Genomic DNA, 16,714 nt, shown 5'->3' on the forward strand with positions numbered 1-16,714 from the left:
GCAGTTCCGGTCGCGCCGCTCCCGGCAGCGGAGAAGGGTGTTTGAGGTGGTTTGCTGGGACTCGGCGGCCGGGATCCTTTTGGGACAGAGGACCTTAAAGACTGACATTTCCCAGAGAAAGGCGACTCTTAGTCGCAAGGTCCCCTCGCTAAAATAAAGGGACCCATTCAAACTGAGGTCCGGAAGAGAAAGGATGAGGGCTACGTGCTACCGCAAGGTCCAAGCCGCGCGGCTAGGCTTTTTGACTCGGGGAGGAGTTCTTGCCCGGGTTTACTGAGCCCGTGGTGGCCCTCCTGAGCCAGCGTTAGGTGTGACCTGGACGGCGTGCGAGGACGGAACACGGGTTAATGGAGAAGCGCGAGTGGGAACGACGGAGCCAGAAAGCACGTGGGGAGTAGGGGAAGCGCCATTGGATGCGCGATTCCTGATTCGCTGAGCCTCTGGTTCCCCTCTGAGCGACCTGGAAACCATGGCATCCCAGCGATTCCTTCCAGATGCTAAGTCCTAAGGTTTTTGAAGGTGGAAACGTGGTTGGGTTTTTTGGGGGGGTGGGAGTGGTATTTCCTACAATATTTGGGACAATTTCCGCAGGGCTGGGAAGTAGGCGCTCAGTGTTTGTTATTAAACTCTTTAAGTACCCACTAACTTGTAAGATTGATTAGAAACAGTCATTGCAGCTGCGGGATCTATCAGACTCCCACTGCCTGCAAGCCACCTTTTCACAATTTACCGTTCTTACTCCCAGGAACGCTTATCCAGCCAAGCTTTTGGAAGTAAGGGGTGCATTAATCATCAAAATTTGAACTTTGAAAGCTTAAAATTTTGTTACTGTACCTCTGCACTCACAATGGGACTATGCATTCAGTCAACCCTCATTGAGCCTCCTATCTCCTGGTCTGTTTATTCCCACGTGGAAGAAAAGTGGGGTAGGCCTCCAATCCGTGGTCAATTCTTTTTGCATAGGCTGAAAGAAAGGATGATTGTGTTTGGAGAACATCAAGACTACAAGTGCCTGCTATGCTTAAGATATACTTGCTATGAGCAAATTAAGAGTATCTTTTTTTTTAATTGAAGTATAGTTGATTTACAATATCGTGTTAGTTTCAGGTGTACAGCACAGTGATTTCAGTTATACATAGATATACGTATGTATCTATTCTTTTTCAGATTCTTTGCCCTTATAGGTTATTACAAAATATTGAGTATAGTTCCTTGTGCTATACAGTAGGTCCTTGTTGGTTATCTATTTTATATATAGTAGTGTGTATGTTAATCCCAACCTCCTAATTTATCCCTCCCCCCAAAAGAGTATCTTTAAAAAAAAAAAGAAAAGCTTAAATCATGACTGTCATACAAATATGAACACATGTCAGAGATTTAATTTAACTCACTGATTCATGAGGAAGTAGGTAAGGTGATACATGTGGTTCAGAGATGAGTCCGAAAGGCAGGCACGTGTGCAGTGAGGAAGGCTGCAGTGAATTTGCTTAGTAGCTGCTTCTGGCTTCTTCTACAATGGGGAAGTCAATTGAACTTCTACCAGACGAGATTCATTTGTATGTCTGATGTCGGTGGACAAAAATTGTTACCAGGTTGGTCAGCTGGACCTGCGCCGGGGTCCTAGCCCCAGCCGAGACCTCTTGTCTTTTTCCGATCAGATTCGCACAGACAACGATGAAACCAGTGCTGAGACTGGAACAGTACCAGCTGTATTTAGTGGCCAAAGAATGGAAAGGGGGCATCTAGTTCGCAAATCGACTTCTCCACCCAATTCAGGGGGAGCCACCAAATATATTGGCAGGTCGAGGTTAAAAGGAGGGAATTGGAAGGAGTGGGAGGAATATTCCTGACTTACTGGAGAACGGGTGTGGTTTGGACCTTGAACCGTTGCAACTCTCCTTTTCAGTCCTTATATGGGCTTTTCTGGTTGTTGTCATGGCAGTTGTCAACTTCCTGGCCCTGGTGGGTGTGTCATTTAACATATGCTAATATATTACAGAGTATAATGAGGCTCAAGGTCTACTGGAAGTCAAATCTTCGGCCATCTTGGGCCTGGTTGGTTCTAACCAGTTCTTATTTTTTTCTGTTTGCATCTTCCTCCTGAAACTTAGATAAGAATAATTGGTTTCCATTCGAGGGAGGGTCAGGGGTATGATTCTGGCGCAACAGCCTTGGTAACAGAATCACTAGGATTGCTTTCGATTCTCCAAAACCTATAGAGTTATAAATAGCTTAAAGCAAAGAAAAAAATCCATAGACCCACATAACCCAAGGGTGTGCGTGACAACACCTAGCTGTCCATTGAAGGCACCCAATAATTTTTTTTGACCCATTTCAAAGTCTTTCACAAAAAGACTCATAATTCTCCTCTGTCCCCACACTTGTATAGGCTTGTTTATTGTGACTTTAAAATTGCATTGTTGCTAAAGGAAATAGCACAGTAAAATCATTCATTCAAATATTTAACAGGGATGACAGCAGTTGACAAAAACAATTCAACTCTTTCAAGGACTTTCATCTCTTTCTCAACAGACTTGATATGTGGTCTTCTGCAAGTCATTTCCCCTCTCCAAACCTCAGCTTTTTTTTTTTTTTTAATCTCTAAAATATGATCTCAGACTTGATTTCTAAGGTTTCTTCCTGTTCTGAGACTGTGGTTCAACACAGTGTTTTGCCTCACCTTGATTTCATAAGGCCCATAGAACCAAAAACCTGACATTGGACGCCCTTGCAAGGATGGGAAACATCCCATCTTCAGGATTAGTTCCGTTTACCCATCAGGAGCTAGTTTCCAGCTAACCACTCATCCCAGGAAATAGTTCTTTTAAAGTGGAGCCTCTGTTCAACCACGTGGAAAGATCCTCAGCCTCATTCAAAGTAAAAGGAATGAATGCAAATTTAGAGTACCAAGAGACCGCATTTTTCACCTAGTGGGTTGGCAAAGATGAAAGTTTGGTGATCCTCTGTTGCCAAGGCAGCCCAAATTGATGCCATTGTCAATTTATTCAGCTCTTTGCAGAGCAAGATAGCAAACGTGAATCACAGAAATCTAAGTGTACGCACCCTGTGACCCAGCAGTCCCGCTCAGGAATTTATCCTACAGGCAGACTCACCCATGTACACAAAGATGTTTGCACTTCAGTGTTTACAGTAGGATGTTTGTAGAAGCAAAAAACTGCATCGCCCTGTATGCCATCAGCATATTAAATAAAGTATGTTATACATACAAAGGGAATGCTGCGGTGTGCAGTGGCCTTTGAGGTATATTAAGTCCATTGTGTAAAACTGTATTTGTGTGAAAAAGAAGATTTGGGGGATGTTTACGTACACAGAATATCCCTGGAAAAATATACAAGGAATAGGTCTGTAACTTGTTAAGCTTGTAAACCATGTATCCATTTTTAAATACATAAAAATTAAATGAGACAACCCAATAGAACAATTGGCAAAACACAGGTACTTCACAAAAGAATATCGAAAACATGAAAAAATGCTCATTTTCATTAGTCATCAGGGAAATGCAAACTTAAACCACAATGAAATCGTATTTACACACCCACTAGAACGGCTAACGTAAAAAAACAAGTGCTGGCAAACGTAGAAAAACTGGGACTTCCATACACCTCACTGCTGGGGGTAGGGATGTGATGATTAAACCGCCCAGGGCAGCTGTTAGGAGTACCTGCTGAAGGTGGACCAAAAGACTTGTGCTAGAATGTTCCCACAATACACAGTACAGTGTTGTTCACAGATGTTTAGGTTGTTTGTAGTTTGGGGGTAGAATGAATGAATCGTGGTATACGTATACAGTGAAATACGGTACAGAATGAAAGTACACACTACATACAACAATACAAATAAATCTCACACAGGATGTTGAATAAGAGAAGCAAGACATGAAAGAGTACATACTGTATACTTTTATTAATAAAAAGCTCAAAGTTGGGCAAAACTGATCTTTGGTGGAGGAAGACAGGGCAGGGCAGTGATGACCACTGAGGTGGGGATGCTAGGGTGCCAGTTATATTCTATTTCTTGACCTGGGTGCTGGTTGTATGAGTGTTCACTTGGCAAAAATTCAGCCACGTACATTTATGATTTGTATGCTGTACTTTAAGTAAACAGTGGGAGAAAGAGAGAGAGACTTTCAACGGTTGGTTGTACAATGGAAAATCAGAAATTTCTTCAGAAGGGAGTTTGGGTGGTTTCTTACTTTTTCCACTGAGATCGTGATGTTGAACGCATCAGGAAGCCAGAAGGTTGAAACTCCACAACCCATGGTGTTGAACAAGGCCCAGGAAGTCCAGAAACCCAAAGTGGTATGATATGTTCCTGAATTCCTTTTCACTGGGCCACCTCACCTCCAGCTGTGGGTAAAGCCTGCTGCGGCAGCAGGCCTGTGCTTGGGGCTCTGTGTCCCCTGGATGTCCCAAGCTGGCTCTGTCAGGCCCTCCAGGACTTGACTCGCAGCACATCTTCCTCCCCGGCAGCCTATTGAAAAATTCTCCCTCTCTCCCATTCCTGCAACAGTTCACTTCCCCCTCCCTGCTTTGCTCCTGGTCACAAGTCAGCTAACATCCTCTGTCACTTAGTTATGCCATCGTTTATCCCTCACTGCAATGCAAGCCTCGTGAAAGGCAGGGATTTTGTTGGTCTCGTTCGCTGTCAAAATGCAGCGACTCAATAAATATGCATTGAATGAATGAATGAACATGCCATGGTTGGCCCCTTTTTCAGACGAAGAAACAGGCCCAATGAGTTTAAGGAGTGTGCTGAAGGTCACACAGCTAGGAGAGGAGCCTCGCTGCCTCATAGACTCTCTTCATCCTCATGTCTGTGAAACTGGTACGATCTCTTTGTGCAGCTGAGAAAACAGGCTCAGTTAAGTGATCGCCCCAAAGAAGCAGAGCACAGCTAGCCTGCAGACCTCATTCTGTCCAGCTCTGAAGATCCTGCTCTTTATACCATCACATTCTCACTCTCTAAGGAGCCAGAGGCCATGCGCTATACATAGCAGCTCTATACCAAGTCCTGAGGGCTCACCTGGGATGTGATCCCCAGCTCCTCCTACCAGGACCTGATCCACCAAGTTGCCTGGAAGCAAGTCCCTGCCCACTTGTGCTCTGGCTCCAACAACTCAGTCCTCTTCTTTTCCTCCGCCTCCACCCCCCAGATCCTTATCTTAAACCTATGTTGGTTCATTCAACAAATATTTAATCGCCTACTCTCGGAACCATGTTAAGTGCTGCAGACACGAGGGTGAGCAAAACCAAAGTTCCTACCTGTCGTGCAGCTCAGAGACTAATTAAACTGATAAAAAGAGTGGAGAAGCCACATTGCCTGCTTTATCCTGTATAGTTCTTTTTTGGATTCATCCCCTAATCAAAGTATTTTGAATATTGATTCACCCATCAAATGAATATACTATTTCTCCCACCTTTTCTTCATGCTCATTATACAATATCACAAGATATCTTAGCAAATGCTTGGTTCCGGGTATCTGTTGCTTTCCCTTTTTTTTTTTTTTTATAAATTTATTTATTTATTTATTTTTGGCTGCGCTGGGTCTTCGTTGCTGTGCACGGGCTTTCTCTAGTTGCGGCGAGTGGGGACGACTCTTCGTTGCGGTGTGCAGGCTTCTCATTGCGGTGGCTTCTCTTGTTGCGGAGCACGGGCTCTAGGTACGTGGGCTTCAGTAATTGTGGCACACAGGCTCAGTAGTTGTGGCACACGGGCTTAGTTGCTCCGCCGCACGTGGGATCTTCCCGGACCAGGGCTCGAACCCCTGTCCCCTGCGTTGGCAGGCGGATTCTTAACCACTGCGCCACCAGGGAAGCCCCTGTTGCTTTCCGTTGCCTGACCCAAATCCACCCCTCTTCTACTGGCAAGAGCACCTCAGTTTCCCATGGGCACCCACCCTTCCCTCCCTCTCCACCCAGTAGTTAGGTGGGGCCAATCTCCAACACCTGGCCTCAGCGGTTGGTTTAAGGGCATGAGCACATGAGCGCTGCTGGTCCTTTCAGACCAAATCCTGAGACGTTTGCTGGAAATACCGAAGGAGAAAATTCTTTTTTTCCACAGGGGCTGCTGAGTTGAGAGAACATAAGCCTGTTGCTGCTGAAGACCACTCTATAAAAAGAACCTGATCTGAGAATGAAGCCCAGCTCAGAGGGAAGCAGTCAAGAAGGGGAGAGAGACCAAGTTCTGATGACATCACTTGGCCCCTGGATCCTGCTGGGCCAACCCCAGAACTTTTCAGTTTTTGAAAAACCAGTTTGCCGGGATTTCTGTCACTTATTACTGAAAGAATTTTGGTAAATATACCTTCCAGGTGCAAGTACACTACTTCTATCATATTTCCTTGAATTGCGAGTCTATAGATTTCATAGCTTGAAATTTCATGCTTAAGCCAGCATGACTTGGTCTTTGACGTTAGTGCTTCCTCTTCTGAGGGGTCACAGATGTTTTTCATGAGTTATCTGGCCTGAATGCTTCCCAGGCCCAATGTCAAGTTCACTGGTCTGTGGTTTGTAGAACTCACTACCCCCCCTTTTTTTTTTAAATAAAATGGCCATATCATCTGCCTCTCTCCAACTTTCTGGCAAGTACAGAATATCTTTTATGTGGTATGGAGAGATAAGGTCCATATGAATCTCTTGAGGAGAAATGACATTTCCTCCAAATGGAATCCGACCCTGAATAAACTCACATTTTCCAATTTTCTTGACTAGTTGGTATATCCAGAGTCAGAACAAGGCTGCAAGAGCCCATGCCTGGTCCTGGGTTCACTCGCTGAACCAAGGGAGGACTTCCTCTAGCCACAGATATGACCCTCCTCCATCCCATAAAGTCTTCATGATGGGCTTGTATCCTGCTGGACGCAGGGCAGAAACTCACAGGGACCAATGGCATGCCCACCAATCTGTAGTGCCCACATAGGGAATGAACGCCACCTTACACTCCTTCCCTTCCTGATTTCATACCAAGCGTAAAACACCCAGAGATCTGGTTTCTTGCACATGATGGCTACACTGAGCTGGTCAAGCAAACCTGGAATGGACCTGTGGTGCTGAAGGCCCCATAACTCTTGTGGAACCACAGCTTCCAGCTTTGTCCTCCACGTTGGTCCCTTTAACTTCCCCCAACAAGTGTTTTCTTAACTTTTTGACCACACCACACGGGCATGCAGAATCTTAGTTCCCCAACCAGGAATCGAACCCATGCCCCCTGCAGTGGGGAAGGGAGTCTTAATCACTGGACTGCCAGGAAAGACCTCCCTCCCAGAAAGTCTTTTAAGTTCAATAGGCCAACTTCCCTGCGATCAGCAGCTCCATGCTTGGTGCACAGGAAAGACATTTGATCATCAATCCATATGTCATCTTTTCTCCTACATGGCAGATCTTTAGTTCCTTCTAGGAACTAAAGACTTCTAGGAACTAAAGACTAAAGAACTGCTAGGACTTCGGAGAACCCCCAGTTTTCTGAAATGGACAGTCTGCCCTAGTTCAGATACCAGGGCATTCATTTAAAGGTAGAGCTTTATTATGTCATACAGCCAACCCCCAGAAGGAGCACTGTAGTTCTGGAAATGCCTTTAGAGAATTTGAGGCGTCGGAGCCCACGCTGTTTCGCTAGGTGCTGGAACCAAGTTTGCCATAACCGCAAAATTACTGGGAGGGGGTGTCAGTTTACATTTCTGTATTTGCTCTAGAACGGAAAAAGCTCCCCTAGGACATACTTTTATTTTTTACCTTTGTGGTTTTGGTTTGTTTGAATTGAAGACACGTGGAAGAAACCGAAACCCGACAGCCTGAAAATTGTGTTTATTGTATCTGGTGAAAAGATGCTGATTGGCCTAGACGTTTCAGAGCAGAAGGTGGAATCCATCAGCTTTTAAGAAGCCCCCTTTCAAAAAATCAATCGGCCTCAAATTGCCCTTCTATTCTATACATCCTCGCTTGACTTGTTTTACAAGTATGCTCGTTAATGTCAAGACGTCACCCTAACTCTGAAATAGGCGAGGAGGAAATGGCAAAGGGCATCCTTGTTTTAAAGGTGCGGATACCACGGCGGGCAAGCAACCATTATCAGGCCATACTTTCTGGCTCCCTGCCGGGGCTCCCCCCTCCAAAATCACCAAATCACCCACTCATTTGTTTGCATAGCGGCCTGCGCCCACCCAGCTCTGCCCCGCCCCGGAGAACACCCTAGTTTTGAGCAGATCCAGCAAACGGGGTTCCCGGGACCCTCTGTTAGCGCGAACCACGGGAAGTCCCCGAGCGTGCCAGGGCCGCAGGACGAGGCCTCCCGCCGAGGGGCGACCCCAGGCCCGAGCGACGCGGGACTTGGACCGAAACCCTCGGGAGGGCCGGGCGCCGACAGCTGCACCGCCCCGTCACGTGACGCCGCTCCAGGGCCGCCCCGCGCCTGCGCAGACGGGACCGGGGGTTGCGGGGTGGGCGGGGGCGGGGGCGGGCGCGGCCAGCTGACTGACAGCTCGCGCTGGCCGGTGCCTCAGAAGGACCCGGCTCTGGGGCCGGAGCAGTGGCCGCATTCCCGAGCCCGACGGCGCCCGCTCGCTCCTGGTCTGCCCGGCCGGCCGGCCGGCCCCCGCCGCGGTGAGAGGGGACCCTGCCAGGGGCCGAGAGGGGAAGGCGTGCCGGGTTCTCCCGGCGGCGAGGGGGCTCTCCGAGGGGCGACAGCTGGAGCGCCCAGGGACCGGCGGGTGAGGGACCGTGGGGTGGGGTCGAGGGCCTCTGGGGTTTCTGCAGGAAATGGGAAGGCGGGGCAGGAGCCCACCGTGTCAGGAGCAGTGCGATACCTGTGGGGGGGAGGTTGGACAAAGTGTCCCCGCTCCCCGGTGGCTGACGGTGTCGCCAGGTGGCTTAGGGATGGAGCCGGTTCCCCCCCCGCCCCCCCCCGCCCTGCCTCGACTCCTGGAAGGGCGTGCTGGGGAGGGGTGCGTGGGACCGGGATGGGAAAGACATTTGCCAAGTTGTGCTGTGTGTTGGATTTTAAGTTTGCTGTCCCTCTGCTCCTGGGGTGGCAGCTGGGGGCGGCATGGGGGCCAAGGAGAAAGGGCTCAGCTTGTGCCTTCCCAGGGCCCCCTCCTCCCCAGGCTCAGGAAGCAGGAGGAGCTTCGCAGAGGGGCCAGCACTACCGACACAGTGTTACAGGCTGTTTGGAACAGCTGGTTCAGGGTGGCCTGCACCAGCGTCCAGGGTCTTGGAAAGGACAGGATGCGGTCTTTCTGGAGCTGGGTGCGAGTTGCCCCTTGGAGGGGTCTGGGTTTCCCTGGGTTGTACGTTGATTGGATTTGGGAAGAGGAAGAGGACTTGGCAGTGGGCACCAGCCAGCTCCTATGACTGTGCTTAAGTGTGAGGCCAGGGTGCCAGCCTGCAGACTGGGCAGGAACTCACCTCTGAGCTGGCACAGGTGAGGTGCTTGACATGCAGGCTGTCCCTGAGGCGAGTCAGCGTTTGGAGGCAAGCCAACAGCTGTCAGGGACCAGGCTGCTGTAGCCAGACCGCCCTCCAGACCATTGTCACCTAATGCTAAGGTTTTGGGCTCATTTGCTGAGAGGCACCCCCTCCCTCACCCTAAACCAGGGCAGCCAAGATGCTTAACACCGAATTAAGCAAAGAAAAAAAAAAATCCAGTTGTATTACACGTGAGCGCTTCTTCCCATCTTTTCACGGTTCTGTTTGGAAGTGTATGTTCTCCCATTGTTCCATCTCTCCCTTGGGCTGTCACTGGTTTTTATTTCCACCTTGTGCAGAAATAGGACTGCTTACGCACTTGAAACACAGGGCGACCGGCTACTGAGATCAGCTCACGATGAGAAAGTTGACTCATAAGATTCTCTTTTTCCATTAAGGAAATGAAGATGGCTAAGGACTCAGGCATAGACACTTTAGCGAGCAGCAGATTAACTTCTTATTTGGTTCTGGAGTACATTCCTGTGTTCTGTTTTGTTTTTTGCAGTGTTTGTCTTTTGTATGGCCTGTGTGAGTTAACGTGAAGATAGTTCATATTACTCGAGAACATAACGACTAAGGCCAATGAAAAGCTACTCGGTGACCTGAGTAAATCACAAGCCTTAAATAACTTGCTTCGGATTTCCAGAGAGTGGAGGGTATCCACAGATATTAGATGTGCTTGTTTTTGCATGACAATAGCTTTGGTTCTTTGAAGGTAAATTGCTTTGGGGTGACCCCAGATGGCTCTGAGGACACTTCTTTTAGGATAGTCTTTAGGAAGGGTTTAGGGTGGGATGAGTCATGCTACATGCCTCCCCATCCTCCCTCAAAAAAGAAAATAATCCAGTTAAAAGAACCATCAGAAGCAGCCTGGGAAGAGAAAACGTCAGGAAAAGTCAACCCTCATGACATGCAAAGGGAGGGGTAAAAATCCTTTTTGCCACTGATAACCCCTCACTTTTACGGGACGGAGTAATTTGCAAACGTCTTTCACACAGAATCTTAATTGATCTTCACAAATGTCACAGATGAGGAAACTGAGGCTAAGTGACTTGCTCAAGGTCACTTAGCTACTAGGGGGCAAAGCAGAGCGTTAACCCTAGCCATCTGACACCAGATGCAGTGGCCCGTCACCACTCTGCCGAGTGGGCTGTGGGAAGGATGAGGACAGATTACACACACATCCCAGGGCCCTAGGGCTTTCCCAGCATCCTCCTCTCCCACCTCTTGCCCCACCTGCTAAGTCAGCTTGGCTCGCAGGTGTAGATTCTCTTCACCACTTCCCTCTATCCCAGGCTTGGCAGTCTGCGCCTACTCAGATTTGTTTAAGTCTTTGAGAAATCTAGTGGGAAGTATGATTGCAGGGAGTGTCTTTTGCCCAAGCGCTCAGTGTTTCCTAATAGTCTAGGTGTCTTCAGCCATGTGATGCAAGAGACCAAAGCAATTCTAGGGAAACTTACCATAATCATTTTCCTTGTCCTCCACCCGGAAGAAAAATGCAGTGGTTGTGAAACCTGAGGAGTTGGCCCAGTACTTTTGTTTATTTTATCCAGTTTTTTATGCATGGCATTGTCTGCGTTATGGTGACACTTTTTTTTTTTTAAAGAGGGCACAGCTGTTCTCATTAGGGAAGAATAAGCTTGAATCCTGTTTTCTCGATCTGAGCATCTAGATCTGAAAAAGGACACCAGCGGAGGTTATCTGAGATGTGTTCCAGCAGGTCAGTGCTACAAAACAGAATTAAAACCAAGGCAATCTTGGGGCACGTCAGTGGACATGTAGATCTGGAATGACCAAGGTGAAAGTTCTCATCTACTTCATGCTTAGAATATCGAGTTCTTTTCTGGGCATCACATTTAATGAAGGACATAGAAAAAAAAACATCAGGCATATTTACTGGAAACTGCTACAGTGGGGAATGAATTAGAGCTGGTAAGCCTGGAAATCTTGGGAGCCATGATTCAGGAATGTCATTTATCAGACTTGTTCTGTGAGGGTCCAAGATCCCAAGAATGAAAGGACAAAAGTTATACTTAAAAAGACTTCAGTTATAAGAACTTTATGGTGTCAGAGTGATCTTTTAAAAACGAAGAATCAAATCATGTCTCTCCCCAGTGACTTCTCAGTAGTCTTGCGGTCAGATGCAAACTACTTACCTGGGTCTACTATACGAGGACTGACTGACCTTCCTTGTTCCTCCAGCTTCATCAATTAACCCTCTCTCACTCTCTCACAAAAGTGCCTCTTTCTTTCTGTGCTTTGTCCAGGTCTAGCTTGCTCTGCCTCAGGTCCTTGCACTGGCTCTTCCTCCGGCCAGATTCTCCGTGACTGACTCCTTGTCATTCAGGTCGCTGGTCCAGTATCACAGGCCTAGTGGGACCTTCCCTAACAATATAAATAATTTCATCCTGGTCCCCAACCCACTCACTGGTGTTACGGTGTTCTGCTTTCTTCAGAACATCAGAAATGGCCTTATTTGTAAGTGCTCTTATTGTCTGCTCCCCGTTTTACCGTTGTATCAACAGTGCTCCAAACCGTGCCTGCCTGGCACGTAGTAGGTGCTCAATGAATATTTGTTGAATGAATGATTTTTATGACAGACCTTTTCGAAGATGGGAGGGGTTGCTGCATTGGTAGATACTAAACTAGTCGTCTTTTACTAGAGACAGCCATCCACAGGCTGGCTAGCTGACCATCGGGCAAGAGAATTCAAGCCTCAGATAGACAGTAAACCCAGATCCCTTTCTGTATGAGTCTCCTAGGTCTGCTGTAACAAAGCACCACAGACTGGGGGCCTTAGAGCAATAGATATTCTCTTACGGATCTGGAGGCAAGACATCCAAAATCAAGGTGTCAGCAGGGTTGCTTCCTTCTTGGGGGCTCAGCGGGAGCGTCTGTTCGGGGCCCCCTCTCAGCCTCTGGGGGTTTCCAGCCATCCTTTCTGTTCCTCAGCTTGCAGCTGCATGACTCCTATTCCTGCCTCTGTGGTCACATGGCCTTCTCCGCACGTGCATGTGCGTGCGTGCATGTGTGTGCGTGTGCGTGTGTGTGTGTGTGTGTGTGTGTGTTTTCACATTATCTTCCCTCTGTGCGTGTCTCTCTGTCTCCTCTCTTCTTGTAAGGACACCAGTCAAATGGGATTTGGGGCCCACCCTATTCCATAATGACTTTATCTTAACTAATTACATCTGCAAAGACCCTGTTTCCAAATAAGGTCCCATTCACAGGTTCCAGGGCTTCAGACTTCAGCGTCTCTTTTCATTGTTCAATTCAATGCATAACACCTTCTAACTTCGAGATCCATCGACCTTTTAAAGGGAAGAACTGGCAGGAGGGGCTGGGTTGTTTTTCAGGCTAAGGACATGGTTTTGGATGTTTGTGCCCCAAGCGTTTGTGATGCTTACAACTCGCAACTGACAGCTTGTGATCTGTGTGTGTCCGAGGTGAGGGGAGGGAGGGTCTGAGCCGTTGAGCGACTTGCCGGAGGTCGTGCAGGACCCGACCCGCCTCCTGACTGATTGCAGAGCCCGTGGCCTCTCCTCCCCTCCCCCATCCGCCAGTGGCAGGCCTTTCTCGTGGCTCCGGCCCAGGTTAGGATGTGGGTTTCTCTGATGGCTCTTCAGGGGCCCTGGAGGGATGATTTCCTCCCTTGGCCTTCTGCTTTACCCCGTCGTCCTTGTGGTAGAGGAGTGGCTCACTGACAGTGAGATAAACGGTGCAGCTGGACACGATGTTCCCAGGTCAGACCTCGCGCAGCTGGTCAAAGCCGGAGGCCACAACATCAGAGAAGTCGCGTTTTTCCTTTGTTGGGCTTTTCCAGTGATTCTGAGGGGCTTTTAAGTAAGGTCTGGAGAACTCTGAGTTGCAGTGTCTCAGATTTTGACCCTGAGAAAGTATTGCCGATGTTCTAAAGATGAGCCGTGCAGGAGTTCGTAGAGAGACTTTTCTGATTTGGGCCCGGGGGGCGGGGGCGGTGAGAGCAGGGCAGGCTGCCAGCGAGATAGCCAACGGGACTGGTCCCTTCGCCTTCAGGACCTTTTTGTTTCTGGCTCTGTCTCACCCAAATACCCAATATCCCCCGCTCCCTTATTTCATTTTTTGTTGGCTGGGTCATACATGCAGACGGTACAAAACTCAAATAATACAGAAAGATGTCCAGTGAAAAGTGGTTTCTGTCACTGCTTCCCCTACCCTCCCCCAGCTTCCCAGTCTCTTCCCCAGTGGCACCATCTCCACCAGTTTCTTCTGTCTCCTTGCAGAGACCTTGCTGTCCTTTGCTGTCCCCAAGTATCACCTCCACCCCGCCCCACCCCGCGGGCTGTGCTCCCATCCCTGCTTTCCGTTCCTCCTTCCTCCGGCCTTTTCAGACCCCTTGCTGTGGGCACCTGAGAGGCTGGTCTGTTCCCAGGTGCTAAGAGCTAATGACAACACCTCAGCCAGGAGTTTTATATGTAGACGGGAGGTGCTTAGAAATGAGTCTGTAACGGTAAAATGTGGGGCTTTCAGGGAAGAGTGTGGGGAAAGAGCTTGTATTTATGGGGCGCTTTCTGGATCGGGTTCCTTGAACTTCAGGGTTAGCCCTGATGAAGAGGTGCGAACAGAGACTCAGGGAAGGAAGGAGGGCGGGGCAGTTGATGGTGTGTTTCCCCCGGGGATCGAGATGGTGTCTTTCCAGCTCGGATTTGCTGTGCCGGGTGCTCTCTGGGGGGTGTCCCTAAACCTCACAAGAACACTAATGGGGGAGCTGCTGATACCCTCCCCGTTTCACAGGTGAGAAAGCCGAGGCGCAGAGAGGCAGAGGCCTCCGTCACATCTGCGTGTAAGGGCAGAGCTGGCTCGCAGCTCCAGGCAGGTTCAGTCCAGGTACCAAAGCTGCGTGTACATGTCGTCTCCCCTGAGTTTGGTGGTATCTTCATAGCTCTCAGAAGGCAGCGTGATCCCAGTGTGGCACACGGGTGAGACTCCATGTTGTGCCCCAGAGGAGGAACCTCACAGAAGGAAAATCTGTCATCCCTCAGGCTTTCTGGGCTCATTCAAGAAATGTTCTACAGCCTCTAAAGATGCAAAATGACGGGACTTCCCTGGCGGTTCAGTGGTTAAGTCTTCACCTTCCAAGGCAGGGGGTGTGGGTTTGATCCCTGGTGGGGGAGCTGAGATCCCACATGCCTCATGGCCAAACAACCAAAACAAAGCAGAAGCAATATTGTAACCAATTCAGTTAAGACTGAAAAAAAAAAAAGATGCAAAACGAATGACCAAGACTCATCCCACCGTAGGGATAATCTCCAACAAAAGCTGAAAGAAATGGTAAATTCGGAGGGGAGAAAAAGAGAGAGAGAAAAGGGGATTATTTTTTTCTCCTCTTTACCAAATCCACATGCGCAAGCTCGTGCCTGGGTGCAGGCCGTGTTCCTCAGGGACAGCCTTTCACAGACAGGTGTGCTCTGAGGCCTTTGCATCACAGCCTGGCATGAGTCAGAGAAGATGACTCACCAGTAGCAAAAATGACCAATGAGCTGGGGAAAAAGGAGACTCTAGGATCAGCAGAGCAAAGGGAAAATACCAGGGTAAATGAGCTTGGAGGGCTGCCGTGCAGCTGACATCCTTGAGCGAGAGGCTTTGGGAGTAAAGCAGGGAGGCTAAGATCAAAAATAGGGCCCAAGAAAAGTGGGGGAAAAAACCACGCCAGAGAAGAAAACGGAACTGAACTGTGCGTTCATAGTAAATACCAAGACTGAAGTAAAAGAATGAAGTGAGATCAGAACAGTGAAAACCCAAGACCCCTCCCCGCTTAGTTCGTGTGGTGGTGTACAGGAATAGGAAACCCGTCCACGGAGGAAAGCTGGTCTGGTTCCCTCTCTGCTCTAGGAGCGGGTAGATCATGCTGAACTTCTTGAAGCAGCAGGATCGCTCTTAGAACCCCGAGGCTCGGTGTGGGCGATGAAAAACTTCAGGGCCACCCCTGGTCGGGGAACTAAGGTCCCGCATGCCGTGCGGTGAGGCCAAAAAGAAAAAGAAAAAGAAAAAAATTTCACTAATCTGAAAGAAGAAAGTGAGGAGGACGAAAGAGGTCGTGTACATAATCAAAATCTAATGTAAGGGGAATTAACAAGAGTCCTGTGCCCTGTGGCAAAGACCTCCTCTCTCAGGTCACGTCGAGGGGCTGAAAGCCGAGGGGTCCCGCTAGGTTGAGCCCTCCCGCCTGGTGGTCCTGCTCTGTCCTCGCCTCCGTGCCTGTCGACTCTCTGCACGGCCATCCGAGTGCAGCATCTTTGCAAAATCGGAAACAGACTGTGGTGTTCCCCTGGTGCAAACCCTCCATTGCTCTCCCGTTGTTGCTGGGGTGAAATCCCGACTCCTTAACTTGGCTCCCAAGCCACTACCTAGTGCACGGCCTGCAGCTCTGCCAGCCTCAGCCGGGCCAAGTTCATTCCCACCGCAGAGCCCGTAAACTTGTCATTTCCTGGGGCCGAGGACGCTGGTGGTGGAGGTCTCTCAGGCTGAGCCACATGCATGGGCTTCAGCTTCTGGCAGCCACGTGAAACAAGTAAAGAAAACAGGCCCAGTTAATTTTGCTAGTAGATTTTATTTAATCCAAGATATCCAGAATATTATTGTTGACATATCTAATCAACATAAAAATTATTAATGAGACAGCATACGTTCTCTTTCTGCGCTAAGTCTGGGGTCTGCGTGGTTGGCACGTCTCAGTTTGAACGAGCCACATTCCCTGTCTCGGTGACCACACGGGGACAGTGGCTGCAGCTCCAACCTGCTAGTGCTTCATTCCCGGCACTTATGACGGACAATGATGCTGCCTGTTTACCTCTGTTCTCTGACTTGAGCACACGCTCCTGGAGGCCCGGACTTTTGTTTGCCTTGTCCACGTGGCCCAGCACCTGGCACCCTGTGATGCTCAAGAATGTTTATTGAGTGATCAAATAAACACATGACCAAACAAACGAACTCACCTCCATCCTCTTCATGTCCCAGAGGCAACTCAGTAGTTAGTGCCATTTGGAGCCTCTTCTGATCAGGGAGATTACATGCCCAGGGTTCCCTGCTTCTTGTAGGTCCCTAACTGTTCCTTCTCGGGACTTGTGTATTGTCAAGGGCCATCATGATTATTCTTTATTGGGCTTTTTTTGGGGGAGTGACAGTGATACTAACGAGAGAAGGATTTTCAAAAGGAAGCAGTTAACAGGATTGAGACCCTGGTGTTGTTACTGCTAGGA

General features: G+C 48.8%; 1 protein-coding gene and 1 long non-coding RNA gene across 3 annotated transcripts in view; both read left to right on the plus strand.

Annotated features, from left to right (window-relative positions):
• Nucleotides 1-19: 19 nt before the first annotated feature.
• Nucleotides 20-6,366, plus strand: LOC115856731 (uncharacterized). The gene is made up of 3 exons (XR_009560120.1): nucleotides 20-519; nucleotides 5,597-5,681; nucleotides 6,082-6,366. It is a non-coding gene; the product is annotated as an uncharacterized lncRNA (long non-coding RNA).
• Nucleotides 6,367-8,472: 2,106 nt separating this feature from the next.
• KIAA0513 (KIAA0513 ortholog) overlaps nucleotides 8,473-16,714 on the plus strand; it is a 59,279-nt gene continuing 51,037 nt past the window's right edge. For both annotated transcript variants that reach the window (XM_060288415.1, XM_060288416.1), the window contains exon 1: nucleotides 8,473-8,618. The gene's annotated coding sequence lies outside the window, so the exon portion shown is untranslated. The remainder of the gene's footprint in view (nucleotides 8,619-16,714) is intronic.

Source organism: Globicephala melas, chromosome 19, assembly GCF_963455315.2.
Source record: "Globicephala melas chromosome 19, mGloMel1.2, whole genome shotgun sequence".
NCBI lineage: Eukaryota > Metazoa > Chordata > Mammalia > Artiodactyla > Delphinidae > Globicephala > Globicephala melas.